Genomic DNA, 10,932 nt, shown 5'->3' with positions numbered 1-10,932 from the left:
GTTGGACTTGACCCGGCATGTCATGCTCACCGTCCGTACGACGTGCGAGCGTCACACAGCCTGGTGCAACGGCAACGCATCACACGGCCTGGTGCAACGGCGACGCATCGCACGGTCTGGGGCAACGGCAACGCGTCACACGGCCTGGAGCAACGGAAACGGGGATGTCTGATGCGACTTATGATGCATCTGCATCTCCGGGAATTTCGCGTCGAGGGGAAGAATTGTCACTTTTAGCCCTCCAACCCGACATCACCTGGGACACCCTGACTCCAGCGAGTCACACGGGGAACGTTTTGCCCCCCCCCCCCCCCCCGCTCTGATCATGAATTGATCTCACAGGTCCGATTTCCTACCATGAATGTTTCTATTGTCGACCTGAGGTCACTCATTACGCCAAAGATCAGGCCAAACGAAGTGTTAGATAAATTTACGACCACTTGTCATTTGTGCGTAAAAACAGTTTCAGCGCTAAAAGAGAGATATGCCCTGCTGCCATTGTCATTGTCAGCCAGGCTGGACAAGTCGAGCTATTGGAGACAAATGATCTTTGGCACCATTGCGTTATGAAGCTTTTAACCAACTATAATGCTATGATAATATTTATCAATGCTACGCATGCTTCGTGGTCGAAGTTTGCCCGCGATGTGAGCAATAAGGACATAGCTGTTAAAATGCTGGACTGTGGCATGACTATGAGAAAGCGCATAGGCTCAAGGCTATGCCTGATGCAGATAGCGAAATTTCATGTTCGAACCGTGTTTATTACTACGGTAGACAAATTGCGAATGTAATTATTCACCTGCGATGACCTAGCAGGTGTCCGGAGTGACCTGCATGCACCAGTCCGTGCATTTAAGCCATGTGCCACGAGAAGCAGGAGCATCCTATATCCAGGAAAACCAAGAAAAACTATAGATCTATAAATTGAGTGCCCACCTTGGCATAAATGAAGACATTTCGACATTTTCTTGCAAGAACTGGCTCACCACATGGTGGTCTGATCCTCTTGTGAAGGCAATGAAAATTTCAAGTCGAATTGGCATTTGTTCGGAAGCTAGGCCGGGAAAAAGGGAGGCAAAAATTTGCCCAGAAACTCGCACACTGATGAATTCCGATCAATGGGTAGACCGCGCGTCATATCACCCCTCATGCTTGGTTTGACCTATCGTCACAGTGTGCGCAATGCAGCTGTTCTGTGAGCATGAATATTGTAATTTGGCCTAGGATTCAGCTGCATGGGTCCTGTCCTGGCATGGCAACAACTTGCCGAGCAGGAAACGATGGCGATTCTCCCCTGTGTTCCAGGACGACTTGTAGGCATGCAAAGATGTCGATCCCCGAGCGACGGAGTCCATAATCTGGCAGCCCTGAAAGGAGCCACAAAATGAGCTCAGTGTTAGGCCAGACATGAAATCACCAGGTCCGCAAAACCACCTGACGACCGGCTATAAAAAGTTAACACAAAGCCGTCCGGACGGTGACACTGAATGAGCCCGCCAAGTATGTTCTTTGCTCTTATCTTACAGCATGTGACTGAAGTGAAAACAAAAAAACTGAGAAAGCATCGGCTCAACGGTGGCATTAGCCGCGTCACGTCGTCTCCTAACTGCGCAAGTGCCGGCAGTCAGGCAGACAACTCCACTTACCACAAGCAAGGAACTGATACCGTTCTGAGAAACACCGTGCTCCGCGGCAGCTGGACCATCTCCTCACGACAACTTGTATTTCGTGAAACGTGACTCGTTCTATAGAACTTCGCCGGTCGGATTTAAGTATAACTACTGATGTCAAACGAACAATGGGATAGATCGGGCAAACGGTGGGAAAGCTACGGTTTTGGTTAAGGATATTTAAAACATAATGACGCAATGTCGGCTACATGTGTCAGTAAATGCTATACAGTCAAATGACCTAAACGCGACAAATCAAACTCTCATGTCGCTGTAGCGTCCCAGTTCATAGGTATCGAGTACTTACAGAGCTTGCTTACAACACTTACAGAGCTTGCTTACAACACTTACAGAGCTTGCTTACAGTACTTGCAGAGGTTACAGACTTTTCACAGCCTACACACTTTAAAAGGGAGTATCCTACCTTTCGGGCGCATTTCAAAGGCATATTCTAGTCAAACCTTAGGACTAGTTACGTCTAATAAAACACCGGCTAGTGCCACTGCAGCACCGTCAGGATATAATAAGCATCTCAATTTTAATTATTTTGAAGTCCAAATTATGCTGTCTAACGCTTTGTAAGAGCTTTACGCTTCTTCCGTGCAGTCACGACCACCGTCGTCATGAGAATTACCGTGCGCACCCCTTCTAGTGCAGTTAAAGCGAATGTTTCACATTTGGAGAAAATGAATCAAGGATTAGATATGATGGAACAAACTCAGTTATGACTATTGGTACACTTTAAAGACTTCTCTAGACAGCATAATTTTCCGTTTACTAAATATGCTCCTCAATGCGTCCTGTTTTGACTACGTGATCGTATCTTGCAAAATATTGATTTAACGCCGATTGATGCCCGTCATATCTGGAAATCGTGCTCACGAACGCCTGATATGAACGCTTCGACAATTCCTTTTGTGGCTTTGGTCGCTGCAAAGCTTAAGAAAAAGCAGAATTTGAATGGCATTATTATGACGTCATGAATACTAAGGTGACTTTGAAACATTTTCCTTGAAATACTCTCCCCATTTTCGTGGGCATGTAACTCAAAAACTAGATGGGCATAGGTCTTAAGAAGGGCAGGGTGGTGAACAGGGTAGGTTGGTCAAAAGTGATCAAGATGACTATTTCAGTTCAAAACCCCGTATAAATGTCAAAACAAGTTTGGAACTGTGCGATGTTAGATGTAAGACATTCACTTGATCAGACAGTCGCAAATCAAGCTGTAAAGGACACTGAAACATGAAATGTGAGTTGTTAGGTGTATTGGCGAGGAGCATTATGTCATAGATAAGACGGTAGTAACAGTTTTTTCCTCAGGGAAAACCAGGACAATGGAGATCTAGATGCGTTGATATTGCGGCAACATGCCTTTATCGAAGCGAAGAAAAGCAGCGAATTAAAACTTAACTCACTTCTGCGTTTCGTTTCAACAAAGGCATAAGCCGAAGCATTAACGCATGCGTACATCTAGTATCCTGGGTATTTCCAAGGAATGAGGCAATTTTTCTGTCTTGTCTATGAAAAACGATATGTTCAGTGCTTTCAAACATTGCTACGATGTGCCTTGGTCATGAGCATTCAGAGAAAGAGCGTGCGTAACTGGCATAAAGCTTTCATGCCTTTTCTTTTTATTAGGAATGATCAACGAGGTTTTGGCTTGATCACATCGGCCTTACAACATTGACCACAACAGGCCGTGCAGCGATTTGAAATAAAAAGCACATCCTGCCACAACCGGATACCAAAAACTGACTTCCTCCATAAACCTCACAAGGTTCCTTGCATTGGCTTGCTGACCTGGATCGAAGTCTCAGCGATTGTAAGTTTAGGGACGGGGGGGGGGGGGGGGGGGTGAGAGAGCAAGGGAACCAAAGCCTTTCATGGGCAAACAATGTCAACGTTCTCTCCTATTCTTCAGAATTGATTTGTATTTAGCCTACGTTTATGCTGTGTTTCACCTTCATGTCGATTTGTTTTGCCCATTGGTCGTCTTCCACATTACACACTGAACAGCTTTGATTCATATTGTAAATGGCAGCATTATTCGCTACCATGCATAGCAGGCGTATGGAGATATTTGGGACATCATACAGCAGACTCTAGTATCTAAAGCTACTTAATGTCTGTTTGTAGCCTCGGTTCTTCAGAGTGCTTGCTTAGGGTGCCTTCGGCATAAGTTCGTGATGCTCAAGATGAATATGTCGCAGGCGTTTGCCGTCGTCCGTCATTACACAAAATTAGGTTAGGTGCCATATCATGCCGGCGTCTCATGCAATCTTCGTAAAATCACCACTATCACGTTTCCTGGCTTAAGCCTTCAGGCATAGCTTGAAACTCCTGCAGGGTCACGGGTGTTTTCCGCAGGCGCCACTTCTACGCTATTTGCCTGATGAGTACAATGCAGTTCAAGATAGATGTCTTAGGCGTGGGTGAAGTTCAGCATCTTAGGCAAAAGCTAGACGTTTCATATAATGTCTGCGCTTCATAATCATCATGATATATTATTTTTTATTAATTTTATGAACCTCAAAAAGATTAATTAGACCTCCCATACCATGTCTGACTAAACCGAGTATAGTTACTGTGATGTCAGCATTTTATTTGGTGCTCGGTTGCGTAATCAGCACCTATTGTTCGTTGTGCGTTCGCCTCACACGGCAGAGATGACTGCGGTATTCCGTTGGCCATGGTTGTTTAGATTAGAGCCTTTTCGACCAGAAAGATCAGTTTAGGCCTATAGGATGGAGGAAAATGGTTAACGGTGGGTCAGGCTTGCATGCGTCTGGGGGGCTAAACGCCGAAATTTGACACGCGCTCGGGTGGGGGTCAAATTGCCCCCCCCCCCCGAAGATTTTCCGAGATGGTTTCCGAACAGCGAGGTGAAGCCGCGTCAAATTTTGATAGCTGTAGGCAATTGAATAGTGGATCATCTGACATCAAAAATTTGAATGTTCCTTGTAAGGTGACTGACCTATGGCAGGTCAAAGTCAGGCCATGGTCTCAGCGAAGGCAATTTCTAGGGAATCGTTCAGTCTGATCGCAGAACGAAGTGTTGGACGAAGCCATACATGTCTAAAATGATTTCTTAGACAACAAAACAACTGAATGAGAAAATTCCATTTACCTAGGGTCAGGTATGAAGGTCAGACTAGGGTCGAACCAACCTGTTTTATTACCCTAGAGCTTGATGTATGGGAAAGTTTCTGGTGTCCATTTAGAATTTATTGGTAACAGGAACCGCATTATACATCTTCCATATATTTCTTACAGGTCATAATAGGCCACTGACCTGAAATGGCCCAGGTCAGCATTTTGGCTTTAGGAGCATACTGCCTAATGTTGTCACAGTCGCTTATTCAAATATAAAACTTAATGCGGTCTTGTATGGTTTTGGTCACCATGACGTTCAAAAGGTCAAACTAGATCACGACCTTGACTGAGCATGTGACCCTTTGCTTAAAACAGTTATCTAGGTTCTAGGGCCCTGTGGAGACAAACCTGGAACTTGACCTTATTTGACCTTACTTGACCGGAAGGTCACAATCTAGAAACCTCAAACTTTGAACTAAGTAAGTTTACATGCAGATCAACACGCCCTGTGGTTTTGATGTCTCTAGCTCTCTTAGTTCCTGAGATCTCGGGGGGGTCAAATTGATCCCCCACCCGAGCGAAGGGTATGCAAACGACCACCCGGGCTCGTGTTAATACGCACATGTGCGCTCGTTACCCGGCCGGGGTCCTCCTTCCCACGGGGCCTCCCAGGCCACTCGTGATTGACGCATGCAGTCTGGCCCGAACAAGCCGGATGTCGTGAAGATGCATGATGAAGCAAGATGGAGGATAAGAGGGACGAATGGTCCGTCGGCCATGTGGTCCTCATCCATTTAAAGGACACAATCCACTCAGAGTAAGTCTCCAGGGGAGTCTCAGCACGTCCGAGCGTATGGCGACAGCCGCGGCGGCCAACAACGGCGATCAGAAAGGCCATTCAACGCCCTCATGGCGTTACGGTAGGCATTTTGTGAAAAGCTCTCGCTTCAGGGAAGCGTGCTTTCATTATGTGGGCGTTTGCAGCAGGGGAAAATAGTGCAGCACAGTGCACTGCGATTCTAGCGCAGCGGGCGCAATGTAAGCGCTTGAACGGTTATATTTTGACATTTACCAGCCAGGGTCAGGCCATGTTTTACAATGTTCACTGTGGAAGGAGATGCCTCCCCAACTACTCGAAATATCTCCCCAATCGAGGAATTTCGCTTCCCAATTGAAACTGATGCTAAAACGCATGACTTATTTTAGGATGCTGGGTAGTCTGCTAAATGGGAAGGAGGAGTTGGAACAGGTAAAATTGTGGGTCAGGGAAAAAATCAAGAGACATATAATATAGCGTAGCCAAATAAGCAGCCAGGATATCAGTTGCCTAAAAACATTTTGTGGATCAAGAGCGGACAAAGTGGTTTGTCTCTCTCACTCCCATCCTGGTCGCGGGCTTGTCTCAGCAGCATGAGATGCTTAAATACATCCGGAGACTTCCTCTCCACACACCCACATTCTCAAACGCTCTTACGCCTATGCCAGCGATCCAGGCGGTGAGCGGAACCAAGGCTTGAGCTCGAGCCGAGCCCAGGGACAGCTGTGATCCAGTTCAAGTTGAATGGCCCGTATTTCGGTACACGCCGAAAATTGACATAGCCGTCCAGTTTTGAACAGGCCTTTAAAAAGGCGCCGAGGCGATTGTCGTGAGCCTGATACTTTCAATTTAATCGTAGCAAATGCTCAACGATTTTTGAGCAAACAACGACAGAAGGGGTGTGGCGCCGACAGTGGACTTTACCTAGATGGTTTGCGAGGGCGTGTACAAGAAGGTCGCCGTTTCTACGGACTTCCGTTCTCACCGGGCAAGGTTTTAATGAAAAGCAGTGACCCGCTACCACGTCTGACATTTGGTTACCAGTCGGCATATTCTCGAACTGCAACGCAGCACCTGGGATGATCGGAAGCGTAAGCGTCTGATGCGGGCGCGTTGTCGTGCACGGCGCCAAGCGCCCTCCTTGTTTTCTGCCGGTGCTCGCGGTCAAACCGCCTCGGGGGCGTCACGAGAGTCACGCGCCCCGTACGCCTACTGCGAGCGGCGTGGCTGGGAGCGGTTCGGCTCGCGCCACCGCGCTCGCCCACACAGGCAGGGAGATAGCCGTACACTTGCCCCCCCCCCCCCCCCACCGGCCCATATCAATCAGCTATAAGGGGATGCGCTTGCAATGGATCCGCTGCGAAATCAAGCCATCATGGATTCACAGATGGCAACTTTCCAATAGTTCAGAAGCGGTGTGGGCTCTTGGCACTCAAAAGCAGAATAAAAGTACTGACAGAGTGCTACAAATTGAGCCTTGAGTTGCGCCTGTTTTCAACCAAGTACTGCATCATTCATCTTACCTGACTATCAAGTGTCACGTAAATCAGCAAGAAATATACGATGTGCTATTCACATTTCTCCAACTGTTTAGTTGAGTACAAATAGTGCGTTCTAAGAACTAGTGAGCTTTTTTCGCTGGGGTTGACCTGTGCCATTTTTAGTATACTCCACGTCAGCAAAGTTTGACATGGAAAATTGTCATGATCACCTATTGTCATTTTAATCAGCAGGTCGGTACCGCGGGTCCCGAGATATAAAAAGCCAATATGTTCCCTGCTTCATTCCCATGGTGACCTGCGTCTACGAAAATACCTTAATAAACGCTGGCCGAGCACTTTTCCCCAAAAAGGCGTGATAGCAGAGTAACGTTAGCAGCGGGCCATGAAGGGTGTTTGCCAGACACTCATATGCATATACATATGTTTATCCCATGTGTATATGCCTTTGTTGTGAATTTTATGTCACGATACTTGGATAACGTGGGTTATTCTGCGCTTGGCCAGGAGGAAGTCGATTTGCCCCGATAGTTTTTCGAGAACAGCTCATAAACTAACCCTCGCAGCAATGCAAACTTTTCAGTAATTGTTTATCTATCAACTTGTCATTCTTTGTGCAAATTGGAAGCTTCGATCTGTCAAGGTCAGGGACGTAGGTCAGGTAAAATAGGTGAGCTCCTAATAACTTTGACCATGCATAACTCTCTCTCGCGGTATTGCCATTGCTCAAACCTGTTGGAGCAATAAAACATGATAGTACCTACAGTTTGGACATTTCAGACTTTTTTGAACAGGTGAGGCTAGTTACCTAAGATGAGCTCAATTTTCGCCATTCTTCGTAAATAATACACATTTGCAGGTACTCTGTGTAGTTTTGGTGTTTGTATATAAGGCAAAGGGTGCTACCTGACATGTGCAACTAGTATGTAACCACAGAGCACATGACATTGGCCTAGGTCATGACCTGCCCCTATCCGTGCCTTCTGCAAAACATATGCGGGGCTTAAAATAGGCAATTTAAACATGTACTGCTTATTTTAAGTGCAGAATTGAGATCTGTCTGAATAAGCGCAGAATATTTTAATGCGTAGAATTAGGTTATTCCACTGCAAACACGTTGTGATATCATTCTAATGCATAAGGTGGTTACAATAACTCACGTGAGGACATGCAAGGTCATATAAGGTCACCCAAGATCAATGTCCTTTGCTATCCGTAGCGGATGGTCTAGATGAGCGAGTGCGACGCGTGTAGCTACCTCTGCATCGTGTCTGTGAAGCTAATGACGCATTACTTCATGTACCAACGTGTCTGTTATCAGTTTGTTACAAACACATTGCCAATCGTCGAAGGGACTAAGCATGAAACATACAAAAGCTATGCGGTTTTGAACACATCTGGATGTACAACACACACTTTCTGTCCACAGAAAGGTATTACACCGGTCACTTAGACACGGTTAGCACTTGATGTAGCACTTGATGTGTTAATCTGACCTAAGTTGACCTCAGCTGACGTTCTATGGCGGTCTCAAATGACATTTTCATATTTGGGATACTGTTTTACTACAGCTGCATGTAATATACTGAACTTGACCAAAAGCACGTTGTGAGGAAAGCAAATAAGCCTTGTTCTTGTAGGCTACTGGCAGGGCAAATTTGAGCAATAACCTGACCTGACAAGACCTGACCAAGACAAAAATGGTCGGAATGGACTCCCACTAGCTTTAAGGTGTACTTTTCTGCTCTTAATACCCGTCTTGAGGTCTCAAGATATATTTCAATTGCATTTATTAGAACGACCTCTTTTCCTTTCGTGACCTCTGGTGACCACACATTTGACCTAAGGTCAAAAATGGAGTGTGCATTTTCTTGATTCGAACAGACCTTCACAACGGTATTTTTTGTCTCGTGAAGCATCTGGACGTTGGAGATACCAGGAGGGGAAGTCAGCTTCCCCGGCCGGCGCGGTTGTCCCGGACCACAGGCCGGGCGCAGGTTTTGTCCGTCGCGCCCGCTTAGTATGCATTCGCTCAAACAATGTAGAACGACGTAAATGCGTCTTCGGGCGCATACCACATATATACACTAAAATTCCCGTCACCTGGTTTCACTTGCAAACTTGTTGACGAGCAAAATCAGACATATGGGCATAGGGACATTCGCAGCCGAATGACTTCAAAAGTATCTAGAAACTAAGTCGGTTTGTGGATATAACTTCCGCGTAGAATGTTTCTAACCTAGCCGATTTACGCGTAAGCAAAGAAGAATGCATGGTAGTCAAAAATGGTCCCTTGAAAAAAGGTTGGGTCTTAGTGTTAGAAGGATGGGGATTTGGTCTTAGGGTTAGGGTGGTTGGGTCAGAAGCATACCCAAAGAACCCGGTGTTAGCGTTAGCTGAATATAATCAACGTAGAACCTACTAACGAGATGCCCTCCACCAAAGCCTGCATACGTCATAGTGAAAAATTGCCGTTCATGTAGCCGAACCAAGATGCTGATTTTCTTTCTGTTCAAAGCAAAACAACGCACAATGTATGCTGGTAACTGTAGGGTGCTTTTAGACGTGAGTGATTGTATCTGTGTTCAAAGCGAGCACGAAGTGGTCATTAAACCATGACAGCACTATCACTCCATACTTTTAACAAAGCTGCTGTCTGCTTGAATGCTAACAGTAAGCCAAAATTCGTCGTCAGTACGTCAGCAAAAGCTCGCTCTCGAGGCGTGCAAAATATTATGCCCATTTATTTGAGAGCATATTTTGATCCAGGGCTTTTAACTCATGCGCATACCTTACTTGCGACAAACCACACTATTTTTCAAGGGTCCCTGACATGAAGACTAGTTCGATCCTGTGTGTTATCTCTTGGTAATCGGTTATGGGCACTTTCCGCTTAGGTCGGCCAGAATGTTCTGCCTGCAGGTGTTGACCATCAATGCGATGTACGTGGAACAAACTTCCCAGCAACATCCCCATACCATTAACGGGAGGCAGGGCTACTTCAGAAAACGAGGCAGATCCAAGGTATGCCTCTGTCGGCGGTGAGGGTAACGGTGATGGAATGGAACATCTGTCTAGCTGCCTCCAGACAACCACTAATCCGCCATAAGTCGACTGGTCATGCCGGTTTCTGCAGTTGGGAGCGTTCGAATGCAAACCTTTAAACAGAACACTTCGATTTGTTACTGATGGTCCGGCTGTCTGAGGCGTGCCATAATTATGATGTTTGCGGCCTTCTTGAACATGGCAGATGCACTACTGAGGAGAACTCTGGTCAACCTTTTGCGCGCCGTCCATCTGCAGCCGGATCAACTTCCAACGAGGCGACGTAATTGAAAGAGTTCCTCAAAGGGATGACGCAAGGAATGGTGCGACCACAACCCTGGAAAGGAAAAGGCATGCACTCTCGCAAACGAGGACACGAACACATTGATAACATTGTCGGTGTCGCCAAAGATTTGATGAGAGACCTAAACGGAAAGGACGACTGAATCGCAAGTTATCACACGCTTATTATGTAACGTATTTGGGACGCGAACATCAAGTTGTTGCTCAAACCTAGACCCCAAAAGATATGCTTGGCAGCTGTGGCATATTGGTATGCATGTTTCGGTGTAAATAGTTTGTACTTTCGATTTATCTCTGTTCTTGGCATATATGGAACATGCATTTCGTCATCCAAATCACGATGATCTAACAGCTTATGCAATCCGTCATTCTAGCGGCAAATATGTGGATGCAAAGCTGTTAACATGCGGTTCTTGACAGGATACCATGCTTCGTGTTTGCCCAACGGGAGGATGAAGAATAAAGTTAGTGATAGTGATAGAGCTGCCCAAGCGATCATCAT

The sequence above is a fragment of the Pollicipes pollicipes genome, unplaced genomic scaffold (assembly GCF_011947565.3).
Source record: "Pollicipes pollicipes isolate AB1234 unplaced genomic scaffold, Ppol_2.1 Scaffold_7231;HRSCAF=8579_pilon_pilon_pilon, whole genome shotgun sequence".
Classification (NCBI taxonomy): Eukaryota; Metazoa; Arthropoda; class Thecostraca; order Pollicipedomorpha; family Pollicipedidae; genus Pollicipes; species Pollicipes pollicipes.
The sequence above is the reverse complement of the archived record's forward strand: the minus strand, read 5'-3'. Positions refer to the sequence as shown.